Here is a 22,433-nt window from a genome sequence, read left to right as displayed (position 1 = left end):
CCCCACATATTTAATAACATTTATTTACTTTGTATTGTAGGTGCCACGCCCACTTGAAATTTCAAAACAAAACGTAGCCTATTGTTCCTTCCAGATAAAGAGGAGCAGACAATAAAAACTTCAAGAGTGGAGGTGTAGTGATATAGCTTCGTGTAAGGTACAAACAAATAAACAAATTTTGTGAGTTCTGTTCCTAATTGAAAATATTTCGAAATGATAACCTTTAGAATTTGCCGAATCAGTTGGTTAACTTTACAAGTGCTAATTTTGGAAAGAAACTGAAAGAATGTTTTTATTTCTAAATGACTAACCAAATTTTGTACTTCCAAAAATGCATGTTGCCAACATCCGCTTAATTATTAACTTTTTAATTTTTATTCTCTAAAATGTTATTAAGAAAATCTATAATTTTTTTAATCGTGAGACAACTAAAGTCAGCATAAATAAAAATAAAATCAAAAGTGACATCATTACCTTAAATCAACCAGATTCGTTACTTATGGGAACTGAAAGGGATTTGAATTTATATAATTTAAAGGAATTTCTAAAATTTTTAACAAAAATTTCATGGTATAAAATATATTTTCAATTTCAAAAACTAAAATTTTATTGAAAAAACCACTCATTTTTTTACAAGTAATGAACAAATATTTCTTAGATAATGTCTTTAGTTAGATACTTTTTTCTATACAGTACTTTTTCTTAAACTAAAAGTACCATACTTTTTCATAGCAAAAGTACCACTTCTACAAACATATGCACCTATTTAGCTTAGACACCAACCTTTGATTAATTTTCCTATTTGAAATACATAAAAGTATCTAAAAGATACAAAAACCAGCTCTTAAACAATAATACAGCAAAGAGAGAGAGCATTTAATGCATTTATTTACAAAACATTTTGTATTTAGTACAAAAACCGACCAGCTGTTTCAAAGCATTGCCTCTCTTTCTATCGCACACTCACAAATGGCCATGCGATAGGGAATTTCAAGCAAAAACTGAGTGTGACAGTTGAGACGAGAACGTTAGCGTGTTTGGACGTGTTAAAACGTGTACTTTTACACCGAGGTGCATATACAAAAATTTTTCACACAAAAATTTAGCCTCGCAGCAAAAAAAAATCGTAATAAAAAAAAAATAGCAGCAGCGAATTAAGAAAAAAAATAAGTGAGGCAGTTAAAAAACGTGTTTTATTCCGGCGATGAGGCTTATTAAAGCTCAATGGAGATTAATGCCTGTAAAACTGCAAAAATAAACAGCAAATATTTTGTATATTAAGTGTAAAACGGGCGTTTAAATTTGTTATTGAAAAAAAAAAAGTGTTATTTTAAGTGTCAATAAAATGGTGTTTATAAAGTGCTGAAAAAAATACACACATTCGCATGAAAATTCTCTCGAAAGTCAAAACAAAACGACCAAACCCTTAAAAAAATATAATATAAGAAGCAAAAAGAAAAAGTTTCGTTAACAACAACAGCAACAAGAAAAAAATTACACAATCTGTTTGAAAAATAAAATCGTTTTAATTTAATCAGTATTTAAAAATCTATTAATTTGTTTTAAAAAAATTTTCAGTTTTTTTTAATTTTCAATTCAAAAAAAAGTTTTGTTTTTATTACATTTTCTGTATAAATAAAAAAATAAATATAAACAAAATAAACAAGGATTAATTTAAAATAAGTGTTAAAGGTAAGTTTTATTTTACCCCAAGCAACCAACCAACCACCACCCTTTCAATCACACATTTCAATTATAATTTATGCATTTCATTAAACATTCCAGTTGTCACTATGCTTAACACCCCTTTTGGCCAGTTAATACAATTTCTATTTCATTTGTATCCAAATAAGAAATTTTCTTTCTTATTTACATACAATACTTCATTACAACCTATAAGGTGTCATTTTACGTGTGTTTTTCTTAAATAGAATTCTAATTAGATTGAATTTAATTTGAATTTTATTGTTCCATTTATGGTGTCAAGTATGTGCATACTTTTGTGTTTCAGTGTGTTTAAATACCGGCCTGTTTTGTTTTTTTTTTTTCAACTGCGTCGTTGTTGTGTTCCTTAACAGTAATTACAGTAATAAATATTCCGCTAACGCTGTAATTGTGTTAGCACAACCGGCTCTTTTTCTTAGGAAATCCTCCCTTAAGCTTTGTTAATGTGATTTGTATAGGGATGTGCAATGTAAAAGCAAGTTTTGTGAAAGATTTCTCACTAAGGCGTAGATTTTTTTTTTGTTTTGGAAGAACTTCCGTTGTTATAACTAAAAATTATTTTAATGCAAATCTTCTTTTCTTTGGGGAACTTGAGGTATTTAAAGCAAAAATTAAAGGTTGAAATCTTCATATAAATTGTTTTGTTTACAAAAATTTCACCCTAAATATATGATTCATAGAGAAATATACATAGAACGGAAACTAAAAAAAAAATTCAAACAAAAAAATTATTCAAAATAATACGAGTGTTGTTTTCACATTTTTTTTTTTTTAAAACATTCTCATCATTTAGATTTTTGACAACTGAGTTAGGTCTTTAACAGCAGAGCTTCCGATATATGTGTATTTATCTATGGTATGACCATTGTAACCAGTGTTGCCATTTTAGACTTTTTGAGGCTAAATTTAGCCTTTTTATTTACTCTTTAGCCTCGAAATTTTGGTTTTAGCTTCGTGGCTTTTTTCTAGCCTTTTCTTAATTTCAAAATAGCCTTTTTTGAAATTAAAAAAGGCTAAAAATTTCGAGACTAAAGAGTAAATAAAAAGGCTAAATTTATATTTGTGAACCATTTTCATTTTAATACATTACTGATTTTCGTTTAGCTTTTCAACATACTCAAGAATTGTGCAGTATTAAAAGAACAAATAACAATTGCCAATATCAAGTGGTTCACAATGAAATAGAATATTTTATATCTGAAAGCTTAAATGTCTAGCAAATTCTCTTTCAAGACAAAATTGTTATTACACATTATATTCATCATTATATAATGGACAAGAGCCCCACAAACTCTTGAAGGCTTGTGATACTCGATGGCGATCAATAGCCGTTAAACGTCTTGTGGATCTATGCTTCGAGTTAAAACCCATTTTGTTTTAATTTCGTCAAACCAGCAATTCTAAAAAGCCAAACTTTTAAGTAATTAATACACTGATTATAATTTGGCGTACCATCTTTTTTTAAAACCAGTATTGCATAAAGTACAAAAAGTAAATAAATCATTTGCTGTTTTCTGATTTAAAATTCAAGGAATTTGATCCGTTATCGTCGCCAATTGAAAATTGTTTAATGTTTTTGACACATTTTTCATACTAGTTTGATGAATGAGAGATAAAATAAAGAACGTTTTAATTAGTGAAGATTATGACAAAAATAATACGACAAATTAAACTAATTGAGCAATTGCGACAAAGATTACCATATGAAAACTTTACGCAAAATCAATTTTTTTCCCGTTGATAATAAAGTAGTAAAACCAAAAAAAATATATTATGTCATATTGATAGTGAAAAATTAAAGTGCTAATAAAATTACGAAGCTTAAGGCTCAGGGGCAGAATATATTAAACTACAAATGGACAAATATAGAACCAACAATGTCCATTTTCTGACATGGTTAATCTAGTATTTAACTTTTTAGTACTTCCTTTAAGTAAAGCTGATGAATTTTATGAACATATTTTCTAATTTTTTATTTAAAAATAAATATAAACCAAAATTCTGAATTTATAATATTTTAGCTTTTTTTTGGCTTTTTTTCTAAAGTGGTTTAGCTTTTTCTGGCCTTTTTTTGAAGCCAATATAGCTTCTTTTTTCGCCAGCTCCTGGCAACACTGTTCATTGCATGTAATGATTCGGTCCGAAAATTATTTTCTGTTCAAGCAGCATTTCGGACATGCAAAATCTTCTTTCAAGGTGTCTTGGCTTTAATTCGAATTATGTTAAATTTTCCTGCCTTTGGATGAATCCTGCTAATCGAAAACGGTTTTGAAATTGCTGCATGAGTATCTTCAGATGATTTTGCAAGCTCTTATTGAGTTCTACAACATAATCTTAGCCAGCTGTCATTTATAAATATTTGCTTTTGCCAAAGTTTTGCAGCAACAAATAAATGTTGCCTCAAATGACAAGAAAACGAGGAATAATTAAATTTTTTGCGAATAAAATATTGTTGAAATTGAATAGAAATGACAATTATGCCGAACCATGTTTTTTCTCTTAGTGCAGATTTACTACACGACTCCTGCTTCGTTTATAGAATATTTTCAGTAGAAATCGTGAAATTTTTTATACTGACTTATCAACCCTAATCGTGTCTCTTATGACTCAAGTAGTTTTTGAATTTTTTAACCGGAATCTTGGCTCAGAAAATATCAAATCCATATCATCACTTTTTTTATACAGATTCACAAACCGAGTCCAGTATCGTTTTATACAGATTTATTAACCATAGAGGAGTTGTAATAACCATGCCGAATCATGCTTTTTCTCTGCACGCACTTGCAAGCAGGTTTTGTATTTGTTTTGTTCAATTCTGTTTATTTCAATGTTTTCATTTTCTCGCTTACAATTGATCGTTTATCCCCTTACACTACTGCATCTAAGAAGCGGTTTTTTCTGCAGTATACGAAAAAATGCCTTTCTTGCTAATTTGTTGCAGCTTTTTGCTTAAATTCTTCTTTTAACTAATGGCTTTTAGCACCAAAACTGCATACAGAATGCTGATTGTTTATCAGCCAAAAATCCATTTTTTTCTGCTAATATCTAAAATTTGATTAAAATGAAATAAATTTAAATCTCTTTCCAATAAAACAACATAAAATTATTTTAAATTTTATTAAAATTTTTCTTTTAAATTCAGAAAATTTGTTTAGTTTCTCTATTGTTTCCATTTTAAGTTCCAAGAACCACTTGCTTCATTTCTTCTATAAATCTAAATATTTTAATTAAACATAATTCTGTTTCTTATTTCTTTATTTATTAAGTTTTATTTCCCAGAATTTTACACCGATAGTAGTAATTATTTATTCTATTAAAAAGTATTAAATTTCTATTTTTAACAAATGTATTTATTATTGTTATTATTTTGTATGCTTTGTTTAATTTTTCTTTTATTATACAATATTTAGTTCACATCATTAGTTCAATTGTCACCAATTCTTACGCATTATATTTCTTTATTTGTCTTTCATATTTCATATTTATATAAACGTTATCTTATCTATTTCAAATACAGAGAAAACAAAAATATGTTTTTATTTACAAAATTATCATTAAATCAATAGATAGATAATTGTGAGTGAGTAATAATATATTCTGCTAGAAACCATTCTTTATTGAAATTATAACGAGTTGAGTAAAAATGCAGCAATTCATTGAAAAAAAAGTGAAATAATATTAACACATTTTTCAGTAAATATTTGTTTAGTTTTATGAGTAAGTAAAGAAATTTTAATTTCAAACTTATGAATAATGAAAACAAAATATACAAAAAAAAAAAAAAATTGAAAGTTGAGAAATGTTAGGAACAGTCTGCAATAAAATTAGAGCAACAAATTAAACTGAAAACAAAATTATGTTTTATAATATTTAATCTTTTTCAAAACTGTCCTACACTTTAATTCATAACTTTTGACGTATTAATTCAAATAAGCTGATTTTCAATACCAACTAGCCTAGGACAATGCCTGAAATTTTAGCTGAATCTCATTAGTTTCGGTTATCCCTATTGGAAGTGAGAGTGTTTTACACACACGCAAAGATAAGTTGTGTCCAAATGGTCTTAGAATATCACAAGAAAAAAGTGTTTAACATGCATATCTCAATTAAATAAATAGTTATGTTTGAAATAGATTAAATAAATATTTAAAAGTACTTTAATTTGTCTCTCCAATTTATTTATATTTACAACTACGTCTGCTGTTGTGACGCTATTTACGCAGTTCATAAGCTGGTCCCTTGAGTTTTGAATTTTGCCAAAACTTTATGATCCGTAATAAAATGGCTTCTTTTATTAGAACAAATCTTAATACAAGACCTAATAAAAATACTTTTTTTAACTTTCTTTAAAAATAACCATTTATTTACCATATTTGCCCCTAAAACCTTTCACCTGTTCTTTTAACTAAAATAAAAATAGCCGAATTTTTTTCTAACCTTCATAAAAGATTTCTGGCACTTTAATACTTTATTTAGACTTAATGTTTTTCTTCCTCTCCCAATTAGTAAATCTTTTTTAAATGATTTATAACCCCTTCCCTGACTCTAAGACATTTAACCCCATCGTTAGTCTAACTAAATATTTGCTCTTGTTTTTTCTTGTTACCTTAACCTCAAACCCTAAAATTCAAGGTAGCTGAGCAGAAACAACAACAAAATTATTTATGACAATGTTTATAATTTGTTACTTAAAACAAAGCAAAAGTATTTAAAAATTTGTTCATCTTCTACGTCTTTCTCGCTCTACCTCTTCAGCTGCTTTACCAAATCATAAAATAAACAGAAAAATGTTTTTGTTAAATTACTTTATATATGTTTTATCTGTGGAAATAAATACAAAGTTTAAGGTTTTTAGTAAACATTAGCAGCAACAAAATAACAAGAATTTCATTTCTTTTAACACATTCATAAAGATTTTTTTCCAGATGAGTTAAAACATTAGCTGGGGTAATCACAGCTGGTTTTATTGGGCTAAAAGTAAGGAAATTAAAACAATAAACAAAATATTGATAAATTTTTAAGTAATTTTATAGGTTTTAAAACTATAGCTTTAAAATCTTTGTCTGTAGCATAAAATTGTTTTAACGACAGGTTAAAATATTTGATAAAAAATTGTTTTTTTTTATAACTAATTCAAATGAATGGTACTCAAACTAAAGGCTCCATAAAACTCTGAATGGTACTCAAGCTAAATGCTCTCTAAAAACCCCAAATGGTACCCAAACTAAAGCTTTCTCCATAAAATCCTCAATGGTACCCAAACTAAAGGCTTTATACTCTAAATAGTACTCAGACTATAGGTTCTATAAAACCCAGAAGAGTACTCAAACTAAACGTTCAATAAAACCCAAAACATTACTCAAACTAAGTGCTCTATAAAGACACATTTAGTACTCAAACTAGAGATTATACAGAACCACGATTAGTACTCAATCAAAAATTTCTACAGAACCACGACTTGTACTTAAAGGTTCTAAAGGTCTAATAGAACCACAATCGGTATTCGAAATAAAGGTTCTTTAAAATATTATATAGAACCATGATTGGTACTCAAAATAAAGATACTTCAAAAGGTACCTAAAATAAAGATACTTTAAACGATATTTTAAAAGGTTCTTCAAAACCACGATTGGTACTTTAAATTAAATTAAATAAAGGGACATAAACAGTTTCTATACAACCACGAGTGGTACGACTATTGAAACACAATTGATACGACTGTAAAACCACGATTGATACTCAAACTCTATGTTCTATAGAACCACGACAGGTGCGACTATATAACGACGATTGATACGACTACAGAACCACGATTGTTCGTCAAAATAAAGGTTCTATAGAACCACGATTGGTACCTAAACCAAATGCTCTATAGAACCACGATTGATATTCAAACTGAAGGTTCTACAAAACCACGATTTGTACTCAAACTCCAGGTTCTATAGAACCACGATTGGTACTCAAACTCTAGGTTCTACAGATCCACGATTGGTACTCAAACTCTAGATTATATTGAACCATGATTGCTGTTCAAACTCTAGATTCTATAGAACTATGATTGGTACTCAAACTAAAAGTTTTATAGAACCACGATAGGTACTCAAAATAAAGATTCTTTACAAAGTTCTATATATTTAAGAACTAAGATCTTGCTTAAACTTGATGGCTTAACTAAGGATCAAACAAAACCATGAATAATGCTTAAACTTGCTCGTTTAACTAAATTTCTAACAAAACCACAAATAATGCTTAAAAGTGATGGTTTAACTGAGGATAAAATAAAACCACGAATAATGTTTAAACTTGATGATAACTGAAGATCATGCTTAAACTCGGTGATTAACTAAAGTTCAAATAAAACCAAGATTATGCTTAAACTTGACAGTTTAACTACAGATCAAATAAAACCACAAATAACGCATAAACTTGATCTATTAACTAAAGTTAAAATAAAACCACGAATTATGCTTAAACTTGATGATAACTGAAGATTATGCTTAAACTTAATGGTTAATTAAAGTTCAAATAAAACCATGAATAATGCTTGTACTTCATCGTTTAACTAAATATCAAATAAAACCAAGAAAAATGCTTAAAAGTAATGATTTAACTAAGGATCAAATAAAACCACGAATAATAAATTTGATCGTTTAACTAAAGACGTAATTAAACTACGAATAATTCTTTAACGTGATGGTTTAACTACAGATAATTTTTCATCATAGTCCTTAAACTTGATGATAAATAAAGATCATGCTTAAACTTTGTGCTTAACTAAATTTCAAATAAAACCACTAATAATGCTTAAACTTGTTTGTTTAACTAAAGTTCAAATAAAACAACGAATAATGCTTAATCTTGATCATTTAACTGAAGATCAAATAAAACCACGAGCAATTCTTTAATGTGATGGTTTTACTAAAGATGCTTAAACTTTATGGTTAACTAAAGTTCAAATAGAACCATGCAAAATGCTTACACTTGATGGTTTAACTAAAGATCAAATATAACCACGAATAATGCTTAACTAAAGATCAAATAAAACCATGAATGATATTCTAATAGAGTTAAACGAAATAAATAACCACGATAGATTGCTAAACCACGATTGATTGTTTAACCAAACCACGATTAAAGTGTGATGAATTTGAGTAAAACTATTGATTAAATAAAACCACAGTTAAGTGCTAAACTAAATTAAAAACATAAACCACGAAGATCAAATAAAATCACGTTTGGTTGTTAAAATAAAGATCAAATAAAAACACAATTTATTGTTAAACTAATCCAGGATTATGTGCTAATGAGGAGTTTAACTAAACAGTTATAACAATTATAATTACAAATTAAATTAATATTAAATAAAATCATGATTTAGAGTTTAACTAATGATTGAATAAAAACTTAGTTAAGTGGTAAAATAAAGATTAAATAAAACAAGGCTAAATAGGTAAACTAGATATTTTAACAAAACGATTAAGATTTAAACTAAAATTAGAATAGAACCACGATTAAGAGTTGAACTAAAGACGGAATGAAACCAGTTTTAATTGCTAAACTAAGGATTGAAATAATAGTTAAACTAAATATTGCATAAACCACTATTAATTGTTAAGCAAAATATTGAACAAATCCACGATTATAAATAATCCCACTATTCAGAATTTAACTAAAGGTTGAATAAAAACAAGATTTCAAAAATAGAATCATATTAAATCAATTCATGATTTAGAGTAAAACTATTGATTAAATAAAACCACAATTAAGTGTTAAACTAAAGGCTAAATAAAGCCATGTTAAAGACTTAAACTAGAGATTGAACAAATCTACGATTAAGAGTTAAACTAAAGTTTGAATAAAACCAAGATTAAGGGTTGAACTGAAGATGGAATTAAACCACTATTAATTGTTAAACTAAAGATTGAAATAAACGAAGATTCATAGTTAAAGTAAAGATGGCATAATGCACTATTAATTGCTAAACTAAAATTTGAATAAAACCACGATTAAAAGTTAAAGTAAAGATTAAATAACCCCACCATTCAGAAAGATTTCATAAAGTTATAATTATAAGTTAAGTTAATGTTAATGTTAATGTTAATGATTTATTCATTATTTAGGGTTAAACTGTTGATTAAATAAAACCACAGTTAAGGGTCAAACTAAAGACTAAATCAAACCACTTTAAAGACTTAAACTAGAGATTGAACAAATCCACGATTTAGAGTTTAACTTGAGTTGAAATAAAACCACGATTAAGTGTTGAGCTATTAATTGTTAAACTAAAGATTGATTAAATCCACGATTAACCCATTTCGCTCCGAGATAAATTTTTTATTTATTTTTTTTTTAAAAAAACAACTTTTTTAGGGTAATTATGACCCTATGATTGCAAATATCTGGTCAACAAAATTTTCCCGATTTTTCGTTTTTCCAGAAAAGCCAGTTCAAAATTTCGAACAGTTAAGTTTAAACATATGTGATGTCTCGCATTTGCATGTAAATCATGGTTTTTATATTTTAAGAGACAGTTACGTATGCTGGCAATAATTCCTCATGTTTATTATTTTAATTTAATTTTTTTTACTATTTTTAAAAATTAATTTAAAAAATGTCTATTTTTAGACACTTTTTTTAATTTAATGCAATTGTAGAAATTTGCCCCTAGCAATGAGGGGGAGGGATTGATATGGTCACGTCGGGATATAGTTTTTTATTATATAAAATATGAGACTTAATCTTCATATCAAAATTTTTCAGAAATTCCACCTTTTTTATACCCTACACCACCATAGTAGGGAGGGTATTATGCGTTTGTGCAGATGTTTGTAACGCCCAAAAATATTAGTCTAACACCCACCTTAAAGTATACCGATCGACTTAGAATCACTTTCTGAGTCGATTAAACGATGTCCGTCCGTCCGTCTGGTCGGCTGGCTGGCTGGCTGGCTGTCCATGTAAACCTTGTGCGCAGAGTACAGGTCGCAATTTTCAAGATATTTCGATGAAATTTGGTACATGTTCATTTTTCGGCTCAAGGACCAAGCCTGTTGAAATTAGCTGAAATCGGTCCATTATTTCACCTAGCTCCCATACGAATGTCCTCCCGAAATTGGACTTTATCGGTCATAAATGTTTACTTTATATATGTATCTCCACAAATTCCGCTCCAAATAAGTTTTATATACACAAAATTTATGTCACCAAATTTTGTTACGATCGGTCCATAATTAGTCATAGCTCCCATATAGACTCGCTTCCGAAAATCACTTTAACGTGCATAAATCGCTTAAAAATGTTGGTAAACACACAAAATTCAACATAGTTAACTATAGACATAAATCACATGACCTAATTTCATGGTGATCGGTCTATAATTGGTCATAGCCCCCATATAACCCCACTTCCGAAAATCACTCAAAAATATAAATTATTGAAATTTTAAAAGAAAACTTTTTTTGGCTCTTTTACTTAGTGTTGGGTATTATATACTTTCTTACTTGTCACATATAAAAACATTTTTTTGAAAAATTTTATTTTTACTGTTCGAAAAATCGAACAGCGGAGCGAAATGGGTTAAACTTAATATTTAATATCATTACAATTAATAAAATATCATTACTAAAGATTGAATAAAACTACGATTAAGAGTTGAACAAAAATTATAATACAACCTTGACTAACATTTAAACTATAGACTAACTAAGAAGAAGTTTAAAAGTTAAACTTTGGATTAAATTAAACCTGGTATTTAGATACATTAAACTTCCTTGTTTTACTTGATTCATATACGTTTAAGTGAATCTCCCTACTACTTCCGCATAAGGCTTTTTAAATATAAAATAACTTTATAACTCATAACCCACCTCTAACGTTTCCCAAATGCCTGATAATGTAAACAAACATTACCAGGGCTGTAACAAACCTGCACACACACAGTCATACATTTACCTAAATGTATATGTATAGATGTGTGGTGTATAAGTATTAGTAGATGTTAAATTGTATGAATGGGAGGCAGTTGTTGCGACTAATTTTCATCCATTAGAGTTGAGAATTTGTTTATGCCATAAAAAGTAAACAACAAAAACACAAGTACAACAAGAATAACAACAATAACATGAAGCAGGAAAAAGTTGTGAGCAATTTTTGAAAAAAAAAAAAACAAAGTCTACCAAACCAACAATAAATGTTGCTGACAGCAAATATTTAGATGAAAACACGGTAAAATATTCAACTTTTTCTTAACATCTTTCTTTTTGTAATTTCAAGTACAATGTTAGGTAAACAACAAAATAAGTAGAGGGACGTACATTCTGATATATTTAAATACTTTTTATTTAAAAGCCAACACAGATCTTTAGCTACTTAAAGCTTTTTTGAAGTGTTCCACTAATGTGGAGAACAACATTTACGTAGAAAAAGATAAATACAAATATAATGAAGATAATGATAAAAAGTAGAAGTGTAATATAAATTACATTAGCTAAGTGGCAACAACAATTAAAACTACCAGATATTAATAACAGTAATGAGGAAGTATCTTTAATACACAAACTTTTCGAAATGGAAACCTAAAATAGCAGCAAAAAAAAAGCTCTCATAAAAAACCATTAACGACTTTATACATTTAGGGCCAATACGAATCTTAGATACCTGCCGCAACATTATTCATAGTAACAAACTTCTTAATAGACTGAAAATACCTTCTTCTTTTAGGTGTTTGTTTAAATACACAAAAAAAAAACATTGAAGATTTCAACATTTAATGGGTGGTGGCGTTAAAACTGTTGGCTTTTAAGCAAACATTAACAACAACACTAACACAATTAATCCCTAAACAAGGTTAAGTTTATCTACAAAAACACTAACTGCCTTAACATTATAAATAAACCTAAAAGCACGTGTATTTTTTTTTAATATTTAGCTAAATATTTTAACTTATTCCCAACACCCTAAACGAAAAATTAAAATACTAACCCAAGTTTATATATAATTTTATTGATTTTTATTTAATTTAAATATTTTATTTGTTTAATTTTAATTCTTTTTACTTAAACTGGTTTTTTTCAATATTAAATTCAAACTGAAAATCCTCACCAACTTGTTAACAACACAACACCTGCGTTTTCTGTACTTAAAACACAAGCAGTTTTTCTGTTGAAAACTATTCCAAGAATTTTCGAACAAACAGTGTTTTGTCAACAAGTTTTTAACAGCTATTGACACTAAGTTTTTTTTTTCTTAAATTTTTTATTTGTAATTTTCTCGTTTAAATTACAAAACTCGTTAGTGTAACATTTAATACAGAATGACAGTTACTGCGTCGTATGCTAATTTTATTACTTATTCTATTTGAAAATGAGATAATAAGTGAAGGGCTTTTTGGAACAAACATGTATGGGAGAGTGAGATGAAAAGGAGAAGGTAAATATTTTTTTAAAAAAATGGGCTCTTTGTTTATATATGATTGAAAGGTTAAACTAACGGTTTAATAAATCCTCGTTTAAGAAATAAACTGAAGGTTTTATAAAAGTTCGATGCAAAACTAAACTAACAATTTAATTAAACCTCGATTATGAAATCAACTGACACTGTTATAAAACTTTGAATCAAAACTAAACCACGATTGCTAGTTAAATGAGAGGTCCTATAAAGCCAAAAGTAAGAGCTAAACTAAAGATTTAATAAAATCTCGATTAAGAACTTAACTAACGATTATATAAAGCCTCCATTGAGAGATAATCTAAAGGTTTAACAAAACCTCGATTAAGAACATAACTAACGATTATATAAAGCCTCTATCAAGACCTTAACTAAAGTCTTAATAAAACCATTATTAATAGATAAACTGAAGTACATATTCAACTAAGATTCATAATTAAATCTAGTTTTATTAAACCACGATTAGGAGATAATATAAAGTTTTTATTAAACCACGACTAGGAAATAATATAAAGGTTTTATTAAACTATTATTAAGAGATAATGAAGGTTTTATTAAACCACGATTAAGAGATATTATAAAGGTTTTATAAAACCATGATTAATAAAAAATATAAAGGTTAAATTAAACCACTATTAACTGATAATATAAAGGTTTTATTAAACCACGATTAAGAGATAATATAAAGGTTTTATTAAACCATGATTAATAAAAAATATAAAGGTTAAATTAAACCACTATTAACTGATAATATAAAGGTTTTATTAAACCTCGATTAAAAAATAATATAAAGGTTTCATTAAACTATGGTTAAAAGATAATATAAAGGTTTTATTAAATCCAGGACTCAGAATGAAACTAAAAGTTTTACAAAATAACGAATAAGAGCTTCATTAAAGATTTTTATAACCACGATTAAGAACCAAACCAAGGGTTTCATAGCACGATTAAGAACAAAACAAAGAGTTTCATAACCACGATTAACAACCAAACTTTGTTTTTAGAAATCCTCAATTAAGAGCCAAACCAAAGGTTTTATAGGTCCTCAATTAAGAGCCAAACCAATGGTTTTATAGCACCTCAATTATGACCCGAACCAATGCTTTTATAAATCATCAATAATGAGCCAAACCAAGGGTTTTATAGGTCCTCAATTAAGAGCCGAACCAAGGGTTTTATAAGTCCTAATTTAAAAGCTAAAGCAAAGGTTCTATAAAACCACGTTTAGTACTCAAACTAAGGGATCTATAAAACCACGTTTAGTACTCAAACTTAGGGATCTATAAAACCACGTTTAGTACTCAAACTAAGGAATCTATAAAACCACGTTTAGTACTCAAACTAAGGGATCTATAAAACCACGTTTAGTACTCAAACTAAGGGATCTCTAAAACCACGTTTAGTACTCAAACTAAGGGATCTATAAAACCAAGTTCAATACTCAAACTAAGGGATCTATAAAACCGCGATTAGTACTCAAACTAAGGGTTCTATAGAATCATGTTTAGTACTCAAACTAAGGGATCTATAAAACCACGTTTAGTACTCAAACTAAGGGATGTATAAAACCACGTTTAGTACTCAAACTAAGGGATGTATAAAACCACGTTTAGTACTCAAACTAAGGGATGTATAAAACCACGTTTAGTACTCAAACTAAGGGATCTATAAAACCACGTTTAGTACTCAAAGTAATGGATCTATAAAACCACGTTTAGTACTCAAACTAAGGGATCTATAAAACCAAGTTCAATACTCAAACTAAGGGATCTATAAAACCACGTATAGTACTCAAACTAAGGGATCTATAAAACCACGTTTAGTACTCAAACTAAGGGATCTACAAAACCACGTTTAGTACTCAAACTAAGGGATCTATAAAACCAGGTTTAGTACTCAAACTAAGGAATCTATAAAACCACGTTTAGTACTCAAATTAAGGGATCTATAAAACCACGTTTAATACTTAAACTAAAGGTTTTAAAAAACCACGTTTAATACTTAAACTAAAGGTTTTAAAAAACCACGTTTAATACTTAAACTAAAGGTTTTAAAAAACCACGTTTAATACTTAAACTAAAGGTTTTAAAAAACCACGTTTAATACTTAAACTAAAGGTTTTATAAAACCACGTATAATACTTTAACTAACAGTTTTTTAAAGCCACGTTTAGTGCTTAATCTAAAGGTTTTATAAAACCACGTTTAATACTTAAACTAAAGGATTTATAAAACCACTTTTAATACTAAAACTAAAGGTTCTATGAAACCTCGATTATCACTTAACCCATGACCAATAGAAAAACCTGACTGACTCTTAAATATAAAATTCCATAGAACAGTTATAATAGTTCTTCAGTAAATTTAGATCTATATAATTTGATAATTTTTCCATTATGTAGACTTTTAAAGTGTTGGCTTTTAACTAAAGAAAGCTTTTTAGAACCAAATAATAAACATTGTCAAATATTTTAGTATTTCTATTATTAAAATAGAAAAAAACTTATCTAAATTATGCCTTATGTAGCTACAATAATTTGATTTAGTTTCTGAATATATTTTAGGTTAATTTAAAACATCCACCAGCTACTAAGACTTGTTTCAACTATAACAACCTAAAAAACCATATTGATTGTTCATAAATCACCTTCGCTATCAAAGTTTATCAAATTTATGTTTAGATTACAAAATTTATGTAAAATTTTAAACATATTTCTAATGCCACAAAAAACAACCTACCTACACACACATTTATTGTATTAATTAAGAAAAAATATCTAAAATATGCCGAAATTTTCAATGGCTCAGATTTATTTAGATCTCAAAAGAAATTGAAAAAAAAAACATCAACATAAATTTTTATAAAAAAAATGAAAACAAAATAAAACAAAAATTTTTAATTTATTATCGATACTAATTAGAACACAAAAATGCATTTAAATCATTGCAAATGAAATGTTTTAAATGCAAGGAAAAAGAAATCTTAATTAAGAACTAAAAACAAAATCAAACACACTCACTAGAAAATGTTAGTTAGTAGAGGTTGTTTTCATGAGATATTTGAATAAAATGTAGAAGCGCCAAGCTAAATAAAACAGACGCCTCATTGTCTCTATATTTTTTTCGGTTTTAAATGCCAGATGTCATTTTCCTACACAGCACCCACACACAATTATTTTCTTCTTTTTTTGTACAAAAAAAATGATTCTAATTTTTGCTTGTTTGTAGCTGCTTCATGTTGCACACTCATGTAGTCAAATATAAAAGGTGGCGTCTTTTTATTTTTTTTTTTTGGTTTTTGTTTTCTTTTGTGGTGTATGTGTTTATTTTGAATTGTTGTTAAATATATACACAAACGTCACAAAATACTTTGTGTGTTTTTCTCTAATCTCCTCTCTCCCCCGTAAATGTTCTAATGTGACAGTTATAGTAGTTTTTATGTGTTTGTTTCTTTATCGGTGTGAATACCTCTACTAGACTTTTTCCCGCCACTTCAAAAGTTTCAGAAGAAAAATACAAAAAAAAAAAACAGAGCGTATTTAAAATGCATGCAACGTAAAGTGTTTTCCACACATTGTGGATGATGATGATGTTTTCTAGTTTTATTTTTTTTTACTGCGTTAGTATATGCTTTGCATTGGGGTTTTTTCATAAAATTTTAAATATTTAATAGGAAATACTTTCGTTTTGGTTACTTTTATTTTCAGTTTAATTGAAATTTAATGAAGTTTTAACTCAAATAATGTTTGATGCCGGCAAATCATGCGGAGAATATTGAAAATAATTAAGCATTTTAATGGGAAAGGAAACAATCAAAGATTTTGTAGAAAATATAATGGTTAAGTACAATGTTTTTTTTACTAATTGTAGCAGTTTCTCCAATATCTTTATAAATCAGGAAATTATATTGGTTTTTGTGCATTAAAAATGCGGGATTTTTCATATTTTAAGCTTTTATTTTGAAGCATTTGTAAAATTAAAATTTATTCCCAGCAGTTGTTAGGTATGACCTTTTCACATCTTTCTGGCAACATATGGATTCCGAGTCATATTAATTATTCGTCTTTTAATGCCAAGATCTAGTCATGCCAATACTATGTTACAAAGTGAAGAGTATTCCAGAGAAAGCGTTCTGCATCGATTGAAACAAATTATAGTGAGGCATAACTTCCCAACCACTTCATTCTAAATTGTTTTTTAAAAGATATTGCAGCATATGGCTGAGTGTTGTCATGATGGAATATTACTGATTCATGTCTGGCCGCATATTCTGAGCGATTTTCGGCCAATGTTTGCTTCAAACGAATCAATTGCGTTCGGTACAGGTTCCTTCTGATGGTCTAGTCAGACTTTAGCAGCTCCCTCTGTATTTGCTCCCACCAAATTACCTTAGCGCCATGGATATTTGACTTTGATGTCGATTCAGCTGGTTGGCTGGGCTTCACATATGATCTGTTAAGTTTCGGGTTGTCGTAGTAGATCCAGTTTTGATCGCAATTAATGATACCGTGATAAAATGATTTTCTTTTATAACGTTCAAGCATCAATTCGTATGGTAACCAATTTCCCTGCATTTGGATGAATCCTTTTTAGCTGGTGTGCTTCAGCGGTCCAATAGAACCGTTAGTAAGTACCAATCGTAGTTCTATAGAACCTTTAGTTTGAGTACCAATCGTACTTCTACAGAACCTTTAGTTTGAGTACCAATGGTGGTTCTATAAAACCTTTTAAAGAACCTTTAGTTTGAGCACCAATCGTGGTTCTATAGAACCTTTTAAAGAACCTTTAGTTTGAGTACCAATCGTACTTCTACAGAACCTTTAGTTTGAGTACCAATCGTGGTTCTATAAAACCTTTTAAAGAACCTTTAGTTTGAGCACCAATCGTGGTTCTATAGAACCTTTTAAAGAACCTTTAGTTTGAGTACCAATCGTGGTTCTAAAGAACCTTTGGTTTGAGTACCAAACGTAGTTCTATAGAACCTTTTAAAGAACCTTTAGTTTGAGTACCAATCGCGGTTCTATAAAAAACTTAGTTTTAGTCCCAATAGTGGTTCTATAGAACATTTTAAAGAACCTTTGGTTTGAGTACCAATCTTGGTTCTATAGAACCTTTTAAAGAACCTTTGGTTTGAGTACCAACCGTGGTTCTATAGAACCTTTTAAAGAACCTTTAGTTTGAGTACCAATGGTGGTTCTATAGAACCTTTTAAAGAACCTTTGGTTTGAGTACCAACCGTGGTTCTATAGAACCTTTAGTTTTAGTACCAATCGTGGTTTTGTAAAGCCTTTAGTTTGAGTACCAATCGTGGTTCGATAGAACCTTTAGTTTTAGTACCAATAGTGGTTCTATAGAACATTTTAAAGAACCTTTGGTTTGAGTACCAATCTTGGTTCTATAGAACCTTTTAAAGAACGTTTAGTTTGAGTACCAATAGTGGTTCTATAGAACCTTTTAAAGAACCTTTAGTTTGAGTACTAATAGTGGTTCCATAGAACCTTTTAAAGAAACTTTGGTTTGAGTACCAATTGCGGTTCTATAGAACCTTTAGTTGTGGTACCAATCGTGGTTTTGTAAAGCGTTTAGTTTGAGTACCAATAGTAAAGAACCTTTGGTTTGAGTACCAATAGTGGTTCTATAGAACCTTTTAAAGAACCTTTGGTTTGAGTACCAATCGTGGTTCTATAGAACCTTTAAATAACAGTTGGTTTGAGTACCAATCGTGGTTCTATAGAACCTTTTAAAGAACCGTTGGTTTGAGTACCAATCTTTGTTCTATAGAACCTTTAAAGAACCGTTGGTTTGAGTACCAATCTTTGTTCTATAGAACCTTTTAAAGAACCTTTGGTTTGAGTACCAATCGTTGTTCTATAGAACCTTTTAAAGAACCTTTGGTTTGAGTACCAATCGTGGTTCTATAGAACCTTTTAAAGAACCTTTGGTTTGAGTACCAATCGTGGTTCTATAGAACCTTTTAAAGAACCTTTGGTTTGAGTACCAATCGTGGTTCTATAGAACCTTTAGTTTGAGTACCAATAGTGGTTCTATAGAACCTTTGGTTTGAGTACCAATCGTGGTTCTATAGAACCTTTTAAAGAACCTTTGGTTTGAGTACCAATCGTGGTTCTATAGAACCTTTAGTTTGAGTACCAATAGTGGTTCTATAGAACCTTTGGTTTGAGTACCAATCGCGGTTCTATAGAACCTTTAAAGAACCGTTGGTTTGAGTACCAATAGTGGTTCTATAGAACCTTTTAAAGAACCGTTGGTTTGAGTACCAAACGTAGTTCTATAGAACCTTTTAAAGAACCTTTAGTTTGAGTACCAAACGCGGTTCTATAAAACATTTAGTTTGAGTACGAATCGCGGTTCTATAGAACCTTTAGTTTTAGTACCAATCGTGGTTTTGTAAAGCCTTTAGTTTGAGTACCAATAGTAGTTCTATAGAACCTTTTAAAGAACCTTTGGTTTGAGTACCAATAGTGGTTCTATAGAACCTTTTAAAGAACTTTTGGTTTGAGTACCAATCGCGGTTCTATAGAACATTTAGTTTGAGTACCAATCGTGGTTCTATAGAACCTTTAGTTTTACTACCAATCGTGGTTTTATAGAGCCTTTAGTTTGAGTAGCAATCGTGCTTCTATAGAACCCTTTAAAGAACCTTTAGTTTGAGTGCCAATCGTAGTTCTATAGAACCTTTTAAAGAACCTTTAGTTTGAGTACCAATCGTACTTCTACAGAACCTTTAGTTTGAGTACCAATCGTGGTTCTATAAAACCTTTTAAAGAACCTTTAGTTTGAGCACCAATCGTGGTTCTATAGAACCTTTTAAAGAACCTTTAGTTTGAGTACCAATCGTGGTTCTAAAGAACCTTTGGTTTGAGTACCAAACGTAGTTCTATAGAACCTTTTAAAGAACCTTTAGTTTGAGTACCAATCGCGGTTCTATAAAAAACTTAGTTTGAGTACCAATCGTGGTTCGATAGAACCTTTAGTTTTAGTACCAATAGTGGTTCTATAGAACATTTTAAAGAACCTTTGGTTTGAGTACCAATCTTGGTTCTATAGAACCTTTTAAAGAACCTTTGGTTTGAGTACCAACCGTGGTTCTATAGAACCTTTTAAAGAACCTTTAGTTTGAGTACCAATGGTGGTTCTATAGAACCTTTTAAAGAACCTTTGGTTTGAGTACCAACCGTGGTTCTATAGAACCTTTAGTTTTAGTACCAATCGTGGTTTTGTAAAGCCTTTAGTTTGAGTACCAATCGTGGTTCGATAGAACCTTTAGTTTTAGTACCAATAGTGGTTCTATAGAACATTTTAAAGAACCTTTGGTTTGAGTACCAATCTTGGTTCTATAGAACCTTTTAAAGAACGTTTAGTTTGAGTACCAATAGTGGTTCTATAGAACCTTTTAAAGAACCTTTAGTTTGAGTACTAATAGTGGTTCCATAGAACCTTTTAAAGAAACTTTGGTTTGAGTACCAATTGCGGTTCTATAGAACCTTTAGTTGTGGTACCAATCGTGGTTTTGTAAAGCGTTTAGTTTGAGTACCAATAGTAAAGAACCTTTGGTTTGAGTACCAATAGTGGTTCTATAGAACCTTTTAAAGAACCTTTGGTTTGAGTACCAATCGTGGTTCTATAGAACCTTTAAATAACAGTTGGTTTGAGTACCAATCGTGGTTCTATAGAACATTTAAAGAACCGTTGGTTTGAGTACCAATCTTTGTTCTATAGAACCTTTAAAGAACCGTTGGTTTGAGTACCAATCTTTGTTCTATAGAACCTTTTAAAGAACCTTTGGTTTGAGTACCAATCGTTGTTCTATAGAACCTTTTAAAGAACCTTTGGTTTGAGTACCAATCGTGGTTCTATAGAACCTTTTAAAGAACCTTTGGTTTGAGTACCAATCGTGGTTCTATAGAACCTTTTAAAGAACCTTTGGTTTGAGTACCAATCGTGGTTCTATAGAACCTTTAGTTTGAGTACCAATAGTGGTTCTATAGAACCTTTGGTTTGAGTACCAATCGTGGTTCTATAGAACCTTTTAAAGAACCTTTGGTTTGAGTACCAATCGTGGTTCTATAGAACCTTTAGTTTGAGTACCAATAGTGGTTCTATAGAACCTTTGGTTTGAGTACCAATAGCGGTTCTATAGAACCTTTAAAGAACCGTTGGTTTGAGTACCAATAGTGGTTCTATAGAACCTTTGGTTTGAGTACCAATAGCGGTTCTATAGAACCTTTAAAGAACCGTTGGTTTGAGTACCAATAGTGGTTCTATAGAACCTTTTAAAGAACCGTTGGTTTGAGTACCAAACGTAGTTCTATAGAACCTTTTAAAGAACCTTTAGTTTGAGTACCAAACGCGGTTCTATAAAACATTTAGTTTGAGTACGAATCGCGGTTCTATAGAACCTTTAGTTTTAGTACCAATCGTGGTTTTGTAAAGCCTTTAGTTTGAGTACCAATAGTAGTTCTATAGAACCTTTTAAAGAACCTTTGGTTTGAGTACCAATAGTGGTTCTATAGAACCTTTTAAAGAACTTTTGGTTTGAGTACCAATCGCGGTTCTATAGAACATTTAGTTTGAGTACCAATCGTGGTTCTATAGAACCTTTAGTTTTACTACCAATCGTGGTTTTATAGAGCCTTTAGTTTGAGTAGCAATCGTGCTTCTATAGAACCCTTTAAAGAACCTTTAGTTTGAGTGCCAATCGTAGTTCTATAGAACCTTTTAAAGAACCTTTAGTTTGAGTACCAATCGTGGTTCTATAGAATCTTTAGCTTGAGTACCAATCATGTTTCTATAGAACCTATTGTTTGAGTTCCAATCGTGGTTCCACAGAACCTTTGGTTTGAGTACAAACCGTGGTTCTATAGAACCTTTAATTTAGGTACCAATCGAGGTTCTGTAGAACCCTTAGTTTGCATACCAATCGTGGTTCTGTAGAACCTTTAGCTTGAGTACCAATCGTGGTTCTATAGAACCTTTAGTTTGACTTCAAATCGTGGTTTTATAAAACCTTAGTTAGACTTCAAATCGGGGTTTAATAAAACCTTAGTTTAACTTCAATTTGTGGTTTTATAAAACCTTAGTTTGACTTCAAATCGTGGTTTAATAAAACCTTAATTTAACTTCAATACGTGGTTTTATAAAACCTTAGTTTGACTTTAAGTCGTGGTTTTATAAAACCTTAGTTTGATTGCAAATCGTGGTTTTATAAATCCTTCAATTTGTGGCTTTATGGAGCCTAAGTTT

General features: G+C 29.6%; 1 protein-coding gene across 1 annotated transcript in view; it reads left to right on the top strand.

Annotated features, from left to right (window-relative positions):
* Positions 1 to 982: 982 nt before the first annotated feature.
* The window catches only part of LOC135956096 (uncharacterized), a 231,103-nt gene continuing 209,652 nt past the window's right edge, over positions 983 to 22,433 (top strand). The window contains exon 1 of the mRNA XM_065506591.1: positions 983 to 1,692. The gene's annotated coding sequence lies outside the window, so the exon portion shown is untranslated. The remainder of the gene's footprint in view (positions 1,693 to 22,433) is intronic.

This window comes from Calliphora vicina, chromosome 3, assembly GCF_958450345.1.
Source record: "Calliphora vicina chromosome 3, idCalVici1.1, whole genome shotgun sequence".
In the NCBI taxonomy this organism is placed as follows: Eukaryota; Metazoa; Arthropoda; class Insecta; order Diptera; family Calliphoridae; genus Calliphora; species Calliphora vicina.
The sequence above is the reverse complement of the archived record's forward strand: the minus strand, read 5'-3'. Positions and strand labels throughout refer to the sequence as shown.